At 39.3% G+C, this 15022-nt stretch overlaps 1 protein-coding gene across 1 annotated transcript in view; it reads right to left on the reverse strand.

Annotated features, from left to right (window-relative positions):
* The window catches only part of PIK3CA (phosphatidylinositol-4,5-bisphosphate 3-kinase catalytic subunit alpha), a 101438-nt gene extending 87366 nt beyond the window's left edge, over positions 1–14072 (reverse strand). Inside the window, exon 1 of the mRNA XM_004385090.3 lies at positions 13785–14072. The gene's annotated coding sequence lies outside the window, so the exon portion shown is untranslated. The remainder of the gene's footprint in view (positions 1–13784) is intronic.
* Between the last annotated feature and the right edge of the window lie 950 nt (positions 14073–15022).

The following is a 15022-nucleotide window of genomic DNA, read 5'->3' on the forward strand; positions in this document are numbered from 1 at the left end:
CAGTAAAAAAAAAAAAAAAATTAAATAAAAAAAGTTTGAGGCTCGCAAAGGACTCCCTGAGAGAATTGCCTTGAGATACTCTTTAAATCTTTGTCATGGACTGAATTGTGTCCCCCAAAAATATCTGTCAACTTGGCTGGGCCACGATTCCCAGTATTGTGTGACTGTCCACCATTTTGCAATCTGATGTGATTTTCCTATGTGTTTTAAATCCTGTCTTTATGATATTAATCAGATGGGATTAGCGGCAGTTATGTTAATGAGGTAGGACTCAATCTACAGGATTGGATTTTGTCTTGAGCCAATCTCTTGAGATATAAAAGAGGTAAGTGAGCAGGGAGACATGGGGACCTTATACCACCAAGAAAGTGGTGCCGGGAGCAGAGCGTGTTTGGACCCTGGATTCCTACATGCAGAAGCTCTTAGACCAGGAGAAGACTGATGACAGGGACCTTCCCCCAGAGCCAACGGAGAGAGAGGGTCTTCCCTTGGAGCTGACACTCTAAGTTCAGACTTCTAGCCTACTGGACTGTAAGAGAATAAACTTCTGTTTGTTAAAGCCATCCACTTGTGGTATTTCTGTTATAGCAGCACTAGATAACTAAGACAACCTTGAACCAAAAGTATCCCCGAGATCACCTTTTAACAAAAAAGCAAAGTGACACACAAAATAAAGGATATTACCCATTAGATTGATACTCTACTAAAAAAACACCTGTATGAGCCCATAAGGTCAACATTTAATTCAAAACAAAGATAAGAAGATAAGGGAGCAAGGAAACTAGAGTACTGGAAATGGAACAACCAGGACACAATTAATGAGAATGCTGACATAATGTGAAAAATGTAACTAATATCATTGATCAATCTGTGTGGAAATTGTCAAAGGGCAACCTAACTTGCTGTGTAAACTTTCACCAAAAACACAATAAAATATTATTCAAAAAAATTTGGGCTGGGAAGATACAGTCACCATATGTATATTTATACCTCTAAAAAGTAAGCAACTCAGTGATTATACATTTGTTTTCATTTATTCAATAAACATTGTGCTTGGCAATGTGCTAGATCCTGGGTATAGTATGAGGAACAATACAAACACAGTCTGCCAATGTACAAAGTCAACATTTTCCTTGACATGTCTCTTAAATCCACCATAAACTGCAATGTGTATGGTTTCTGTATATTACCTTGTACAGAAATATATTTTGTATAAGGACACAATGTATATAGTAATCAAGAACACAATAAAATTATATATGCGATATACAAAACGCATATAGTATTTAAAAGTGTGTGGGTTTATATGTGTGTCTATGTGTATTGGAGAGAACGTGCATGCACAGATGACAGATTTTCAGGCCACCTTAGAGACAAACACATTTGCTCAGCAAGTCTGAAACAGCAGTTTTTCTTCCAGAACAAACTGCTATTTCTTTGGTTGAGCCCTAGAGGCCATGTTGTATGAACATTACATGTTTGAACACTAAAATCATACTGAGCACAGTTAAGATCCTCTTACCTGGGCAGTCAGATCAATTTAGGGTAGAGCAAATTCATATCTTTCAGCTCATGTCTACTTTGAAGCAAAGCTCAATAAGTGGGATATGACTGCAATATTTAAATTATTATCTCTGTTAAGTTTTGACTTTTGTCTGAGTACATACAGTTGAATTCACGTAAATTAAATGTGATGAGATTTGCAGTACAGATTAGATGCGGGACTTCAGCTTACTAATCTGTGAAATGGAGAGACTACATGTGTACTACAGTATTGTGAGGGTTAAGAGAAATAATATATAAAAAGTCCATCATATTCATGTCAGTCACAATACTAGTATATAAACAAACAAACCAAAAAACCAAAACCAAACCCATTGCCATGGAGTTGATTCTGACTCACAGCGACCCCCCAGTAAAAAAAAAACAACCAAACCCGTGGCGGTCCAGTCGATTCCGACTCATAGCAATCCTATAGGACAGAGTAGAACTGCCCCATAGGGTTTCCGAGGAGCAGCTAGTGCATTCGAACTGTCAACCTTTTGGTTAGCAGCTGAGCTCTTAACCACTGTGCTGCCAGGGCTTCACTAGTATATACCCACTGCTGTCGAGTTGATTCCGACTCATAGTGACACCCCGCCCCCCCCAAAATAAACCAATCCCGTGACCATCGAGTAGATTCTGACTCATAGCAACCCTACAGGACAGAATAGAACTGCCCCATAGGGTTTCCGAGAAGCAGCTGGTGGATTTGAACTGCCAACCTTTTGGCTAGTAACCAAGCTCTTAACCACTTGACCATCAGGGCTCATTACACAGTAGGCACACAATAAATAATAGTCCCTTTTTCCCTTCCCCAGATTCATCATACTCAAGTCTGGCTTGAGGCAGCTCAAAATGTACATACTACAGGGTACGTTTAGAAAACCAAGAACTTTCTCCCATAGTTTGTCAGCTATAATTCTTTGTGATACTATTTTGAAATAAATAGTTAATTCTTAACTTAAGTGCTGGGGTTAGTCATAACCACTCAGTATGGCAACACACTCTTGATCAGTACTATGTTAGTACCCGGACAGTCTAATGTCATGTTATTTTTTCACTGTGCATACCACTCCAATAAATAAATTGACTTAATTCTATGTAGTTCTACATGTATAAAAGTCTGGAAGTATGCTTAATAGAAATCATTCTTTAAAAGCAAGTACAAATGAAAAATAATTTGAACAATTATGTCAAAAAGTACAGATACATTTTGGAACAATCTCCCTAAAATTAATAACTATATATCGTTTTTAAAAGTGTGTGTATTAATCTGGTTTATGAGATATAGACCATCTGATCATCAACTTGACAAGAACAAGCTACCTTGTGTTCTTATCAAGAGCATTCTAGACAAAATTGCTAAAACGAGATAAGAAAACAAATATTTACTATAAACTTCTAGATGAGCTAATGGTCTCCTTTATATAAAGCACTAACTGTACCAAAAGCAGGTAGATATTGCCACAGAAATTTTTATTCATGGGGCCGGGTAGCTATCTTAGTGATTAAAGGCAAAGACTTAAGGATTGAACTGATGAAAATAATCAAAACGCATGGTTACTTTCCTAATTGTCACATAAATGACTTGCAAGGTTTACAAAATGTTCAGTCAGTATAAACTATGTTACAAACAGAATGACAGACAGGAATTAAATACTATTTCAATAAACACTGCACAGCAGGTAGAATGGGCAAGTGAGATACAAGCAGTTTTAAAATACGACATGAGAATTCCCTAAAAGCTATGTAACACAGGGCCTATATGGCAATATGACACAACTATTGTCTTTACTGTATGAAGAAAGACAGGGAAAGGAATTACCTTGTGGCACAAAACAAATAACTGATTCATTGGCAGAGAGCTTTTAAAACACCTGCTACAGATTCTGAGATTCTAGGATGGACAGGGAAAATCAATCCACAGGAAGCTCAGACTACACCCGAAAAATATACATCCATTTACGTAATACCTTCTGTCTGTCCATGAATCCCTCATTCCTATTGAACTAAATTTCCATTTACTAACTTCTCTAAGGACTAGGCACCAAATCAAATTCAGATTCCTAGAGCTAGAAGGAAACTTAAGAAGTTGTAATAGAACAAAGGCAGGCAGCAATGTAAAGAACTGAAAACTATAAGCTTGTTAGAATGCAATTTTATTGTTCACTGTCCAGAGATTAGATTCATTAGTAAATCTCAGGATAGACAGAATATGACACGGTCCTTGTTCTCAAGGAGCTCACAGATATTTCTTTAGGGCCTACTATGTGTTAAACACTGTTCTAAGTGCTTTAACATACTACTTAACCTACATGACCATATTATGACGTAAGTAATATTATCCCCCTTTTACAAATGAGGAAATCTGCATTACCCAGAGAATATTTAACCCAGACAGGTTAAATAATTTGCTCAAGGTTACAAAACTAGTAATCTCGAAAGTCTGTCTTCCGAGCACATGTTCTTAAGCATTATGCCATGTATTTATGAGAAGGACAGGAAAATTAAAGAAGCCTAAATACACTGACCATATTTTGTGGATGTTCTAAGACTATCCTGACTTCAAATATTTTATCCTGTTGTCAGATCACTTGCCCCAATTTTGTTTGGGGAAAAAAAATTATTTCAGGAGGAGCATGCTAATTAACGGCTGATGTTTGTACACACATAGAAAGTATGTTTAGCTGTGATTTAGTAGCTGTATGTTAGCAGATACGTTTCACTGTACATTAGTAGTGTCTGTGAACATCACATGGCTGCAAAAAGAAATAACAGCTGAAGTTACTCAAAGTGATTTTGAGGAAATCTGGAGTCTCACAATATCATTAATAAAGTGGAAAGCCTCAAGCCAAGTGATCATTTCTAGTGAAGAAAAAACAACTAACCAGTTTCACTATGAAATTACTAATACTTGAATTGCTTTTAGTTCTATTATCATTGTAATTATCAAAATAGAGAAACTGCTTTAAAAAAATTATGTTCATGTCATAAAATAATATGTGTACTGACTGTTTAATGAGAAACTATTTGTTTTTTAAACGTTCACCTAAAGTACAATTAAAAAAATAAACGTTATGTTCAACTTTTACAACCGGTATACAGTTAGTGAAAAGGAACACAAATACACTTACATAAATACTTTAAGATGCTGTCTATCAGGATCTCAACTTCAAATAATAATAGTAGCCAGTTTTTAAGGAAATATTTTCACATGGACAATAATTTTTAAAATGCTGTTACTCTTAATAAGTATAAAAATGATAATTTAAAAATATACTTCTTTCCTGTCCCAGCTGTTCATGTATGGTTTGATTTCACATTGGAGTTTATAGTAGTGCCTAATTTCTACCTTTCTCCCACAATTGTTCCCATTAATGCTGCTTCACAATTGAGATGTGCTCCATAACTCTATATTCACAGAATAGTAGCTGATTTAGCAAAAAACTCCAAGTTTTTTTTAATGTGCCAAGAAGTTAACCTCCAAAGGAAAAAGACACAATTTATCCACTTTTAGGCTAAAAGCAATCAGTTGTTTTAAAATACAATAGTACTTTCAGGTCTAAACCTACAATAAGTCCATCAAGAAAAATACTTGGAAAAACATGCTCTCTCAAAGAAAAATAAGCCACAGAAATCTGCTTAGCTTGTTGAAAAATGAGTACATACTCAAAATAACTCTGAATAATATCTCATTACTGAAGCAGCTTGCTGGTTAAAAAATATTCAGAAGTTGATAGTGAGTAATTTGAACATTAATAGAAACAACAAATCAATAGCATAAATATCACTATTTTCTGATTAGGAACAATGATTTCTGTCATCTTTCCATACATTTGTCTGCACAACTGAGGACAGAACTAGAAAAAAGAGGCATATTACGCCTCTTGAATTATGTTTCTAAGATTAGAACACATTTTCTGAAAACCATCTAGTGGAATGGGTTACCAAGGGAAATTATGGAACATACTTTCCTAGAAGTTTTTCACAAGTAGCCAGTGGCTATTAAGGGTGCTGTGACAGATTTGCTGGCCTTCATAACTCTGGCAACTGGCTTACAATGGATGATCTACTCTCAATGCCTGTCAGTCACTGAACTGCTCCTGTAACCAAAATTGCCACGCCTGTAATACAGTTGACTCTCAGTACGTTCACTGATAATTTCAGAAAGAAAAAAAAAAAACTTCTCACTCCGTTCTTTTCCAATGTCAGCTTTTTTCTGCCACAGAATTTCACACAAGGGCCTTCAAACATGTAAATTTACAAACAGGCAGATGAAATGATTTTAGCTTCTGAAACCTTTGGCAGTAGATACATCAGAAGGACTGAAATACAACAAACTGTCCTTCCTCTAGGGAGGGTCTTACTCTTTCCTAAAATCAGGAATAGACTTTAAAATGCTAGGGATATCATAGAATTTTGGAATTGTAAGAAACCTTAGAAATTTTGCAGAAGAACAAACAAGCTCTGAAAGGTCAAGTAATTGATCTAAGGTCAAACAACTAGTTACTAGTTGAATGTAAACCCAGATTTTGTGATTCCTGAGCAAATGTTCTTTTCATCATAGCACACAGGTCTACTTAATCTATCAATCTTTGTTGAAAATGTCTCAAAATATTAATAGAAATATGCAACTAGTTAACAAACTTACAGAAAAATGTTACTTATATACCTCACATCTATACTCAATACATGATCAACTAATGAGACCAGCACATAGCAATTTACCTAGCTGAGGATTCAAGAAGGAACACAAACATGGTCTCTTCTTGTTCAAAAAACTATGCTTAAAATTCATAATATTGCCTTATATTTATGTAGTACTTTATAATTAGAAGCTGCATCTCTCCACTGAGGTTTACTAGGCAAGAGAGCTATGATCAGAACAGAATGATTCTATCCTAGTGCAGCTTTGGCACTTCACACCACTGACTTCCTTGGCTTCTACTACACAAACACTTAAAATCTGAAATGTACCTGTTAAGTATGGTCTGGAAGAATTCTTGTTGATTTTTAGTTTTTTATCCCACATTATTTCAAATGGCAATGTTGGCCCTGATACAAAGACTCTGCTCTGCAACAATTGCAATTATATGCTAAAAGTTACTAAAACTTAATCTCTTATGAATACCATTTAGATAAGTTTTCAAACTAATAAAATAATACAAAAGAAATGAGTATTTATTGTCAGGCCAAATACGAAACACGTTATTCTTGTATTAAATATAAGCGTAAAATAATAATTAGTATGTATACGTTTTTTCCTAAGCAGCTTTATGCAATTTGGGGTCAGCTGAACTATCTCATCAATTATATGAGTTACTTAGTATCCTGGTTATCTAGCGCTGCTATAACAGAAATACCACAAGCAGGTGGCTTTAACAAAGAGAAATTTATTCTCTCACAGTCTAAGAGGCTAGAAATCTGAATTCAGAGTGCCAGCTCCCTGGGAATGCTTGCTCTCTCCGTTGGCTCCGTAGCAAAATCCTTGTCATCGATCTTCCCTTGGTCTAGGAGCTTCTTCACACAGGAACCCTGGGTCCAAAGGATGTGCTCTGCTCCTGGCGCTGCTTCCTTGGTGGTACGAAGTCCAATGTCTCTCTGATCACTTTGCTCTTTTATACCTCAAACGAGATTGGCTCAAAACACAGTCTAATCCTGTAGATTGAGTCCTGCCTTATTAACATAACTGCTGCTAATCCCATCCCATCCCATCACAGAGACAGGATTTACAACACACAGGAAAATCACAACAGATGACAAAATGGTGGACAATTCACACAACACTGGGAATCATGGCCTAGCCAAGGCAACAGACTTTTTTGTGGGACACAATTCAATCCTTAGTGAGCAACATATTACAATTGCTGTTGTATCAATGCATAAAAAGAGCCAAAGATGTGATATAATCTGCCTCCTCCCCACCCCGCACCCCCACATATACATAGTAGCAGTTTTGGATTGGAATTTAGTCCCTCAGGCATCTAGACCAGAGCTCTAGAATTCATACTAAACATAGTTCATTTTAAGAAATATTAAACTGAAAGCAAAAGATAGCTCTAAGTCACAACTTTAATTACAAACTTACAGGTTTTTTATTGAAGAACTTGCTTTAAACTTCCTAAACTGCATAGGTGGGGAGGGAGAGAAAGACCTAAAACTTCTTAAGGAGGATCAACTGATTCATATAAATCACAAAAAAGATTAAATGTGAATAAGGTATATAGCTATCAAACATTATCAGTATAAGTGTGAAGAATGTGCCTCTTAGTCAAGTAGATACAAGAGACCAACGGGGCAGCTTCTGTCCAGAGGCGAGAGGGGAAGACAGAGAGAGTTAGGAGCTGGTTGAATGTTCATGGGGAATCAGCGGCGGTGGGGAGGAGTGTGCCATCACAGAATGGGGTGAGTGGTTGGGGTCATGTAACAATGTATGTAAAAAAAAAAAAAAATTTCTGTATGGGAGACTAACTTGAAATGTAAACTTCATTGAATTACAACAATTAAAAAAAGAGAAATTTACAACTAAAAAAAAAAAAAGTTATCAGTATAAGCCTAACGGCTTGAGAAAATAAAACTCAAATTACATAGTTACATCTGAGACTGAATAAATAACCTTTCTGGATGATGGAAATCTCAAGCCTTCACGTTGCATGCTGAGACTTCACTGTATGTTGCTTCATGTTTCTTTTTTACCTCCTAACACTTCAGTTTCCCCTACCTACAAGTTTTAATTTTTATTACAGTATTCTTTCTAAAAAGTCATCTATAAAATTCACATATCATAAAAACCTCAGGGGAAACTAGGGTAAGTTAAATTCATTTATACAAAAATAAGCTTGGTCAGCAGAGCAATATTATCACATTATGTGTATGATTACTCTCAATATTATCAACTACATAAAGCCTAAAATCACTGCATAAAATGAAGAAACATGGCTCCCAAATTGAGACAAAAAAATCAACAACTTCAGTCTGCTAATCTGACATTGAAAACATTCTTTGTGCCTATCTTCGGGAATTGGTCCTGACCAGATATTTCCTATAGCACTTAAAAATTACTATATAATGGTCCCAGAATTTTAAGGTTTGGTGAACAGAGTTTTCACAATAATCCCTGGGTCTTCTTTTGAAGTGGTCAAGTTTGATTTTACTCATTTTTAAGAGGTGGTGTAAGGTCATCAATTAGACTGTCCTTTCCCCCATATTCTGTACTACGTATGTACTAATAGCTTGTCACTTGCTATCCTGTCATGGTTCAAACTTCCAGGCATAATTTTTTCCCAAGTAGGCTGAGAAACACCTGGGTGTCTGGCAGTGGACTGGAGTTCTAAGAAAATGAAACCAAAAGTCGCAGTGGTTTTTGGTACCTAGTCATACCTGCAGGGTTAGCAGTCAGCAAGATGGAAAACAGAACTTGCATAAACCATGCCCTTTGGTTATCTCAGATAAGTTCACTCATGAGATCTAATGCTCCTAAGGGGAAAGGGAATGAACACTCACTAAGCACCTGATCCAGGATATGAACTCTCTTGGATATACAGTGTCTCATTTAATTCAACAACAACTGTCCAAAGTAATCCCGACAGAAAGTATAAGAGCCAGGTTTTGAACCAAAGAGTGTCAGATATGAAAGCCAATATTTTTAATACTCATAGGATTTTAAGGCTAGAATACTGAGTTAAATGTAGAGAACCTAGCATAATTTCTGTTACAGAAGAGGAAACTGAGGTTGAGACTTGAGACTGAGACTTGCCCAAGGACACAATGTTAGTGGTAAAACTGGGATTTGAACTCAAATCTCTTGATTTCCAGTACAGTGCTGTGTATAATGATCCTTATTTTTGCCTTGTGTGTGTGTGTGCGCGCATGCGTGCATATGCGTGTTTAGAGTGCAGTGCCACTACTGACATAATTTATATAATCTCAACTGTTTCCAGATGAAATTCATATCTGTGGCAATTTCAGGGCTGTACATTTTCAGTGACCAAAAATATTAAATGTATTTGGCAAGAATAAAGAAAAACACAATTGGTGCATACACAATATCACATGTTGAAAGGAAGTCTGTCTCTGATATACTTATTCAATGAGTACATATTATGTACTGGTCCCTCGGTAACACAAATGGTTTGCACTTGATGGCTAACCTAAAGGTTAGAGGTTCAAACTCACTCAGCATCACCGTGGAAGAAAGGCCTGGCAATCTGCTTCTGTAAAAATTACAGCCAAGAAAACCGTATGGAGCAGTTCTACTCTGTAACATGTGGGGTTGCTATGAGTTGGAATCAACTTGAAGGCAACGGGTTTGGTTTGTTTTTTTTCACTGTGCTTAGTGGGAATCCCTGGGTGGTGCAAATGGTTAACACACTCAGCTGCTAACCAAAAGGTTAGAGGTGCGAGTTCACCCAGAGGTGCCTCAGAAGAAAGGCCTGACAATCTACTATGGAAAAAATCAGCCATTGAAAACCCTATGGAACACAGTTCCAGACTGAGATACATGGGGTCACCATGAGTCAGAATCGACTTGGCAGCAACTGGTTTGCTTGGCAGTAAGAATACAACAGAATATAACTTAGAAAGAGTCCCTAGCCTCATGAAATTGACATTCTGGTAGAAAATACAAATAAACAGGCAATTACAATGCAAAGAAGTTAAAGGTATGACAGTGGAAGTATAAGACGCTATAGGAACAGGAAACAGGCAACTTACCCAGACTAGACTTCTTTGAAGAAGTGACAAGAAAGATGAGAAGTCAGCTAAGACGTAAGAAAGGGATATAGAGTGGGCAAGTAATCAAGAGCAAAAGCATTTGCAAAGTCCACACGAGAGCATGTGAAGGCCAGGATAGCCGCTGGCGCAGAGAGGAAAAATGAACCTAAAGAGACAAGCAAGGACCAAATTCATACAGGCCACTGAAAGCCAGGACTTATAATTTTGTCTCTTAGACCTGGAAAGTTTTCAAACAAAACAGATGTCTGGGCTCTACCTCAGGCAAATTAAATCAGAATCTCTGGGGGGTGAGACCCTGGCACTGATATTTTAAAAAGGTCCCTAGGTGATTCTAATGTGCAGCCAGGATTCAGAACCATTGTTAAAGCTATACAGGGAATTAAACATACACATTTATCACAGCAAATATGGGAAAAGGTGATCTTAAGTATGTAATTAAACCTCTCTGGGTCTCAGTTTCTTTATCTATTAAATAAGCAGGCTGGAGCAGATTAGAGGCAGCATGATATGGTGAAAGGAATCAGAAAACCTTGGTTTTGTCAATGAGTCTGTCACGTGCCACCTGTCTGACCTTAGATTAGAACATCCCTTCTCAGGAACAGTAATACTGTCCTATCTACAGGATTGTTATGCAGCTCAAGGTAAATAGTACTTAAGAAAAACAGCCTGATAACTGTGCCAATAAGATATAAACTATGACATCCCAAGACTCTTATGCTTCTAAAATTGTCCAATTTTTAAGATTACAAATATTCTCCTTAGAGATGAAATCTTTTATGATGCTTAAGAAACACATTTCATTTGAAGAATCCTCCCCCCCTTGGAATCCAAAATATGAAAATAACTGATCCTTTTAATGCTATTCTAGTTGTTAAAGAGTTCAAATGGGATTAAGTTAGCTCTTTTCAAATATACAGATCAACAGAGCAAATGCCCTTTAAACAATAATTGCTACTGTTTAAAAATCTGTATTCAGCAAAGGGCACTAATAAGGAATAAGCTACACAAAAAGTAAACAGTTTAAGAAAAAAAGTTCTAAGTATTTTATTTGTAAATTTAGTTTTTAGGTTTTTTTTTTTTTTTAAAAAAAAAAAAAGGGAATACTTATAAGGGATGGAGAGGATCCTATCCTGACAGGAAGGAAGCTCTGTCTCCAGGACTGTTCCATTCACAAAGCCAGGCAAAGTCCCTGCTCTTTATGGTCTCCCTTTTACCTAGATCTAGCCCATGAGAATATTCATTTTTATGCAGCAATTTTTCAGCTTAAGTATATTATTTGTGTTTAGTGCCATCTCTAATGCTATATACAATTTACTTAAATTTTTAAAAACTTCAGATATATAAAAACATTTCTGCATTTATATGTGACTTATTTTTAATTCTTCAACTAGAACTAACAGGAATGCCTTGCAAACTTTATACTTACAATCAATGATAAAATATTATTAAATTAATGTTCATTTACTTTATTGCTACTTCCCCTACCATGCTATTACTATAACGATGTACTATCATTTCTTTCAATCACCTATTTTGTGATTTTAATAGGAAAGTATTCTATTTTATAATAAAGAGAAAAACCCAAGTAAGAAACTTCTAAGAAAAGTTATGGATAGAATTTTAGTTAATTTTATCCCAAAATACGCGATGAACATAAAGTGATACTCATGAGGAGTGTGCCTCTTAGCTCAAGTAGATACATGAGATTAAATGGGCAGCTTCTGTCAGGAGGGGAGATGGGAAGTCAGAGAGGGTTAGGAGCTGGTTGAATGGACATGGGGAATCAGGGGTGGAAAGGAGGAGTGTCTGTCACAGTATAGGGAGAGCAATTACGGTCACATAACAATGTATGTATAAATTTTTGTATGGGAAAAATAAATTAAAAAAAAAACCAAAACATGCGATGAGAAAACTTAAAACACAAAAACAAAACCACTGGGCCTTCTTCATATAATTTTGGCTGATGACACTGCAGAACAGTTAATCTGATAATTAAAATGTCCCAGAACATGCAATATTTAGATAGAGATCTATTTTGATTTCAAATTCTTCAAATTCTTCTGAATTCTTCAGAATTCAATTCTTCAGTTAAAAAAATCTCAAAACTTGAATACATAGACATATCAACAAATTCTTACGCTGCAGTTGTTTCAAGGGCCCACTAATAAAAACAAAGTGTTTTGATTCATCCAAATAAAATTAGCAATACAATAACAAGTAATTTCCAGGTTTTTTCTTATAACACGCGATCTGGTACATAAACAAATGTTGTACGGTGCAATGAAAGCAAACACCCAGAGAGTCTAATTTCTAAGCAGGAAAACATGGGACCAATTTTGTCCGCAATGGTTCAAAAGTGGCAGTAGCAATCACCCGGTTTGAGGTACCTGGAACACCTAAGTTTCCTAGGGGTTCTCCCCGGCCTCACAAACTACGATTCAAAACATCGTCCTGCAAACCCATGTTCTGCATTTGCACAAAGGCGCAGTGCTGGAATGAGGAAGCTTCACTAAGACGAAATCACAACTCTAATTCACTAAACAACACGCAGACTGTTTTCTACAAACCCCGGTCTTGCGGCGCTCCCCTTGCCCTTTCTGTTTGTAAACAGCTCCCCAATCATTGCCATCTAAGAAAACAGAGCTTTCGATTTCCAAGTCTGGTAACATGGTTAGCCACCATTATCACTATTTCCTTAGTGATAAAATAAATCCCACAAGCCGCGGTCAAAGCACATTAGCTAAACGTCTGGTGTTTACATAGCCCAGTCTTGGGCGCTTACCCTACCTTTCCGAGCCACTGAGGAGCTATGAAAACAGGCACCACATAATAGACTTAGTAAAGACACCAGTCAGATGAGACAATGTCTCAGGTCTATGAATGAAAGATCCTATAGGTTTGATAGTCTCGGTTAAAAGGAAAAAACAACCTCGAGAGGAAGGGTGGGAGGGGTGCTGGGGGTGAGGTGAGCGGTTTTCCTTCCATACCCCAGCCGGGCGATTTAAACCCAGTATAAGACAAACGCAGGGCCGCTGGGCTGGGGGGCCGAAGCCCTCCGGCGTGACAGCCCAACGGGAACAGTTCGCGGCTCCGCGCCCGGGTTCCTCCCGGCGCGGTGCTCGCCGCGCCCTGCCGGGTGGGCGTGCGAGGTGCTAGGGACCGAGCCGTCGCGGCCGGGGCAGGGGCGGAGGCCCCGGGAGCTCTTCCTCAGCCTCTGGCCGCCCCATCCCCAAAAATGGGAGGAGAGGAAGGAAACGAGGAACAAGGCGGCAGGCAGAGGGAGAACGGAGAGGGAGAAGCGAGCCTTCGCCTCTGCATCTGGGAGAGGTCAACGGCAGGCGGCTGAGAGGAGAGATAGCCGTGAACTCCAGCGCGGGCTGACGCTGGGAGAGACAACCGACTCGCGGGCGGCCCCCGCTCCAAACGGCTGGCGCGCCCGAGAGTCCCCGGCACACACCCCATCCCCATCCCGACCGCGCCCGCTCCCGGCCCTTCTGCTCTCTACTCACGCTCGGGGCTCCTCCAGGCTCCGCGGCTCTAACCGCATCGGGTCCCAGCCCCGCCGGCGGCGGCGGAGGCGACGGCTGCGCTGAGGGAGAGGAAAGCGGGCGGCACGGCACCCGCCTCCCGGCCCCTCTCCCCCGCCGCTCCGGAGCTGCCCGGCCGGGCCCGAGCCCTGCCTTGCAGGTAGCCCCAGCCCCAGCGGCCGCGGCAGCAGCAGCCCAAGACTTCAGCGGCCGCAGCAGCGGCACCGGCACTTCTGCTTTCACCTTCTTGCTCCCTCTCTTCGCCGGCCCCGCCACAAGCCCCCGCCCCCGTCTCCGTCTCTTTCTCTGTCGCCCCTGTTTTTTTTTTTTCCTTTTGTTTCCAGAATAAACTTTATTGGTCTCTCTTTCCGCTCACATCGTGTAAACAAACAACGAACTCTTCCCCACCCCCTCGGCTCCCCCCCTCCTCGGGCAGAAGAGGGTAGGAGCTGAAGAGGTGACGAGCTTACAAATGCCCCGGAAGTAGATGTGCGGAGCGGAAGTGAAATTTCAGAGTCAAGGAGGGAGAAATGGGTAGAGCCAGCAACAGTGTGCTACTGCGCATGCGCATTGTTTTTCCGCCCGAACTTTGGGTGGTGGTGTAGCTCCCTTTCTGGCGCGTTGGTTTAATACTGTCTTAATGCAGTAGCGAGGATGTTGTGTCATCTTAGGCTGACGTATGTGCCGTGTATTTGTTTTTACGAGCAGAAGGCGGGCTAGGATAGAGATCTAGAAAGGCGTATTGGGAGCAAGTGAGTTCATTCCCTTGCGCGGGTAGAGGAAATGAGATTCGTTGAGGGGCGAGAGACACGGACGCGGTGGCTAACCGCCGCTGTCAGTGGCTAACCAGAAGTGGTTATGGATTCTAGAAAGAAAGCCTTTTACATAGCTTTTCTGTGCGTCCTTCTGCCAACATTGGTTTAAGATGTAGCGTATGACGAAGACGGAATACACTGTCACACCCCTTTGGAATCCTTTCACGCACTCCGTCGAGACTTTTTGCTATGCCTTTTTTTTCTGATTTCAATCAGCTTGTAAGATTCACTTTTGATTATTCAAAGATGAGCTTTTTTTCGCAAAGGGCCTGTGGAGACATCAGAAAAGCCATGTTGACTGTAGATTAAATTCAAGATTGTGCCTTAGCTCTACGTGCCGTAGAAGTCTCTTTTTGCCTAAGAGTAGCAGTAGGCTCTTGCCGTTTGAGATTACTACTGATGAGG

The sequence above is a fragment of the Trichechus manatus genome, unplaced genomic scaffold (genome assembly GCF_000243295.1).
Source record: "Trichechus manatus latirostris isolate Lorelei unplaced genomic scaffold, TriManLat1.0 scaffold00132, whole genome shotgun sequence".
In the NCBI taxonomy this organism is placed as follows: domain Eukaryota; kingdom Metazoa; phylum Chordata; class Mammalia; order Sirenia; family Trichechidae; genus Trichechus; species Trichechus manatus.